At 41.3% G+C, this 5,000-nt stretch overlaps 1 long non-coding RNA gene across 1 annotated transcript; it reads left to right on the plus strand.

The window, feature by feature from the left end:
• The first annotated feature begins 1,071 nt into the window (after positions 1-1,071).
• Positions 1,072-2,063, plus strand: LOC311306618. The gene is made up of 3 exons (XR_014630185.1): positions 1,072-1,090; positions 1,230-1,498; positions 1,550-2,063. It is a non-coding gene; the product is annotated as an uncharacterized lncRNA (long non-coding RNA).
• Positions 2,064-5,000: the final 2,937 nt, after the last annotated feature.

Below are 5,000 nucleotides of genomic sequence, written 5' to 3' on the forward strand. Positions count from 1 at the left end.
CAGGTGTTGTCAGGTGTTGTTAGGTGTAGTGTGTAGTCAGGTGTTGTTAGGTGTAGTGTGTGTTGTTAGGTGTAGTGTGTATGTGTGTTGTCAGGTGTTAGGTGTAGGTGTAGTGTGTGTTGTCAGGTGTTGTTAGGTGTAGTGTGTGTTGTCAGGTGTTGTTAGGTGTAGTGTGTGTTGTCAGGTGTTGTTAGGTGTAGGTGTAGTGTGTATGTGTGTTGTCAGGTGTTGTTAGGTGTAGTGTGTATGTGTGTTGTCAGGTGTTGTTAGGTGTAGTGTGTGTTGTCAGGTGTTGTTAGGTGTAGGTGTAGTGTGTGTTGTCAGGTGTTGTCAGGTGTTGTTAGGTGTAGTGTGTGTTGTCAGGTGTTGTTAGGTGTAGTGTGTGTTGTCAGGTTTTGTTAGGTGTAGTGTGTAGTCAGGTGTTGTTAGGTGTAGTGTGTGTTGTCAGGTGTAGTGTGTGTTGTCAGGTGTTGTTAGGTGTAGTGTGTATGTGTGTTGTCAGGTGTTGTTAGGTGTAGTGTGTGTTGTCAGGTGTTGTTAGGTGTAGTGTTAGGTGTAGTGTGTGTTGTCAGGTGTTGTTAGGTGTAGTGTGTGTTGTCAGGTGTTGTTAGGTGTAGTGTGTAGTGTGTGTTGTCAGGTGTTGTTAGGTGTAGTATGTAGTGTGTGTTGTCAGGTGTTGTTAGGTGTAGTGTGTATGTGTGTGTGTTGTCAGGTGTTGTTAGGTGTAGTGTGTATGTGTGTTTTCAGGTGTTGTTAGGTGTAGTGTGTAGTGTGTGTTGTCAGGTGTTGTTAGGTGTAGTGTGTGTTGTCAGGTGTTGTTAGGTGTAGTGTGTATGTGTTTTCAGGTGTTGTTAGGTGTAGTGTGTAGTGTGTGTTTTCAGGTGTTGTTAGGTGTAGTGTGTGTTGTCAGGTGTTGTTAGGTGTAGTGTGTGTTGTCAGGTGTTGTTAGGTGTAGTGTGTATGTGTGTTTTCAGGTGTTGTTAGGTGTAGTGTGTAGTGTGTGTTTTCAGGTGTTGTTAGGTGTAGTGTGTGTTTTCAGGTGTTGTTAGGTGTAGTGTGTGTTGTCAGGTTTTGTTAGGTGTAGTGTGTAGTCAGGTGTTGTTAGGTGTAGTGTGTGTTGTCAGGTGTAGTGTGTGTTGTCAGGTGTTGTTAGGTGTAGTGTGTGTTGTCAGGTGTTGTTAGGTGTAGTGTGTGTTGTCAGGTGTTGTTAGGTGTAGTGTTAGGTGTAGTGTGTGTTGTCAGGTGTTGTTAGGTGTAGTGTGTGTTGTCAGGTGTTGTTAGGTGTAGTGTGTAGTGTGTGTTGTCAGGTGTTGTTAGGTGTAGTGTGTATGTGTGTTTTCAGGTGTTGTTAGGTGTAGTGTGTAGTGTGTGTTGTCAGGTGTTGTTAGGTGTAGTGTGTATGTGTGTGTGTTGTCAGGTGTTGTTAGGTGTAGTGTGTATGTGTGTTTTCAGGTGTTGTTAGGTGTAGTGTGTAGTGTGTGTTGTCAGGTGTTGTTAGGTGTAGTGTGTGTTGTCAGGTGTAGTGTGTATGTGTGTTTTCAGGTGTTAGGTGTAGTGTGTATGTGTGTTGTCAGGTGTTGTTAGGTGTAGTGTGTGTTGTCAGGTGTTGTGAGGTGTAGTGTGTATGTGTGTTTTCAGGTGTTGTTAGGTGTAGTGTGTAGTGTGTGTTTTCAGGTGTTGTTAGGTGTAGTGTGTGTTGTCAGGTGTTGTTAGGTGTAGTGTGTATGTGTGTTTTCAGGTGTTAGGTGTAGTGTGTGTTTTCAGGTGTTGTTAGGTGTAGTGTGTGTTGTCAGGTGTTGTTAGGTGTAGTGTGTATGTGTGTTGTCAGGTGTTGTTAGGTGTAGTGTGTGTTGTCAGGTGTTGTTAGGTGTAGTGTGTGTTGTCAGGTGTTGTTAGGTGTAGTGTGTATGTGTGTTGTCAGGTGTTGTTAGGTGTAGTGTGTGTTGTCAGGTGTTGTTAGGTGTAGTGTGTGTTGTCAGGTGTTGTTAGGTGTAGTGTGTGTTGTTAGGTGTTGTTAGGTGTAGTGTGTGTTGTCAGGTGTTGTTAGGTGTAGTGTGTGTTGTTAGGTGTTGTTAGGTGTAGTGTGTGTTGTCAGGTGTTGTTAGGTGTAGTGTGTGTTGTCAGGTGTTGTTAGGTGTAGTGTGTGTTGTCAGGTGTTGTTAGGTGTAGTGTGTGTTGTTAGGTGTTGTTAGGTGTAGTGTGTGTTGTCAGGTGTTGTTAGGTGTAGTGTGTGTTGTTAGGTGTTGTTAGGTGTAGTGTGTGTTGTCAGGTGTTGTTAGGTGTAGTGTGTGTTGTCAGGTGTTGTTAGGTGTAGTGTGTGTTGTCAGGTGTTGTTAGGTGTAGTGTGTGTTGTCAGGTGTTGTTAGGTGTAGTGTGTGTTGTCAGGTGTTGTTAGGTGTAGTGTGTGTTGTCAGGTGTTGTTAGGTGTAGTGTGTGTTGTTAGGTGTTGTGTGTCGATGATCATGTGATCCTCCACACGACAGAAGCTTCAGCACTTCCTCACTGAGATCTGTGTGTGTGTGTGTGTGTGTGTGTGTGTTTACAGGAGCAGCAGCTCTTACTCACTCGTTACACTTCAACAATAGAGCTCTCTGTGTGTGTGTGTGTGTGTGTGTGACCTCTGACCCAGTTTGACCACAGATCTGCTGTTTGTTCTCCAGTTTCTCCCGGCACAGATTTCCAGTTATTGTCCCGAGTGAAGAACAAACATCAGACACACACACACACACACACACACACACACACACACACACTTCAGCAGTCGAAGGCAAACACAGTGACAATGTGACATTATTTGAATGACAGTTAAAGTTTATGTATCATCAGATTATCATAAGTGCAGTAGTGCTGAGAGCTGAGAGTGCAGGAGAGGCTCTGGAGGAGTGAGGGCTTAAACACCCTGGAGTTCATCTAACCAGCACAGTATGAGTCAAGTCAAGTCAAGTCAAGTCAAGTATATTTGTATAGCGCTTTTCACAATACAGATTGTATCAAAGCAGCTTCACAGTATTAAATTAAAATAATACAACAAGGTTTGTTTCTAGTGGAATTTATTGATAAAATCAAATTAGATATCCAGAATATCCCCAACTGAGCAAGCCAAAGGCAACAGTGGCAAGGAACCGAAAAACTCCATCAAGTGACCTAATAGTGTCCTAAAACTCCATCAGGTGACCCAATGGAGAAAAAAAAACCTTGGGAGAACCCAGGCTCAGTCGGGGGCCAGTTCTCCTCTGGCGTTTATTAACTAGAGGCCGGATTGTAATTTGGACTGTAAGATTAAAAATATTATATGAATGCCTGGCTGAAGAGATGCGACTTTAATCTAGTTTTAAACTGGGAGAGCGAGTCTGAGCAACGAACACTATCAGGAAGGCTATTCCAGAGTTTTGGAGCTAAATGTGAAAATGCTCTCCCTCCTTTGGTGGTTCTGGATATCCTAGGTATGACCAAAAGCCTTGAATTTAGTGATCTTAAAGAGCGCGATGGATTATAGGGCGATAGAAGATCCGTTAAATAGACTGGAGCTAAGCCGTTTAGGGCTTTATAAGTCAGTAGCAATACCTTGTAATTAATACGGAACTTTATAGGTAACCAATGCAGTGATGATAAAATCGGTGTTATATGATCATATTTTCTTGATCTAGTAAGAACTCTAGCGGCGGCATTTTGGACTAACTGTAGCTTGTTAATTGAGGATGCAGGACAACCGGCTAATAAAGCATTACAGTAATCTAGTCTCGAGGTCATGAATGCATGAACTAACTTTTCTGCATCAGAAACTGATAGCATATTACGTAGCTTAGCAATGTTTCTAAGGTGGAAAAAGGCGGTTTTTGTAACATATGAAATATGATTTTTGAAAGACAGGTTGCAATCGAGTATAACACCCAGGTCTTTTACTGTAGAGGATAAAGTAACAGGACATCCTACTATATTAAAGTTGTATTGCGAGAGGTTTTGTGGGCGGTTTTTTGAACCGATAAGTAGTACCTCTGTTTTGTCTGGATTTAATAAAAGAAAATTACGCGTCATCCAATCTTTTATATCTTTAACACACTCTGTCAATTTGGATAATTTATCGTTTTCATCTGGCCGTGATGAAATATATATTTGAGTGTCATCAGCATAACAATGGAAACTAATTCCATGTTTCCTTATAATATTTCCAAGTGGCATCATATATACTGAGAATAATAGAGGGCCTAACACAGATCCCTGCGGCACTCCATAGTTTACTGGAGTTATGATCGATTTTTCTCCATTTAAATAGACAAAATGGTAGCGGTCAGATAAGTATGATCTAAACCAGCTTAATGCTTGTCCTTGAACACCAGTATAATTTTGTAGTCGATCTAAGAGTATTGTGTGATCTATAGTATCGAACGCAGCACTAAGATCAAGTAAAACTAGTATTGAGATACAGCCTTGGTCAGAAGCTAAAAGTAAATCATTTGTGATTTTAACGAGCGCAGTTTCAGTGCTATGGTGCGGCCTGAAACCAGACTGAAACTTCTCATAGATATCATTTTCTTGCAAGAAAGAACACAATTGAGCGGACACCACTTTTTCTAATATTTTAGACATAAATGGAAGATTTGAAATGGGTCTATAATTTGCTAGGTTATTATGATCTAATTGTGGTTTCTTAATGAGAGGTTTTATAACTGCCAGTTTAAATGTTCTTGGAACATGACCTAAAGATAAAGACGAGTTAATAATATTAAGGAGAGGCTCTTCCACTACAGGTAACACTTCTTTCAGTAGTTTAGTTGGTATGAGGAACAGGTTAGAGTGTAAACAGATGTGTGTTGCACAGAAAACCGAAGCTGAGAGGAAAAGCAAACACTGACTACAACTCCAGTTATTAATATTTCACTGGTTCTCCTGTTTTCATAATTTCTGGACCAAACAAACACAGTTTGGGTGAGTCAGTGTCGGCCTGAATCTGCTGGTTCATATCCAGAACAGCCACTGAATGAAGATTATCAGCCATGAAC

This window comes from Rutilus rutilus (genome assembly GCF_951802725.1).
Source record: "Rutilus rutilus genome assembly, chromosome: 16".
Lineage (NCBI taxonomy): Eukaryota > Metazoa > Chordata > Actinopteri > Cypriniformes > Leuciscidae > Rutilus > Rutilus rutilus.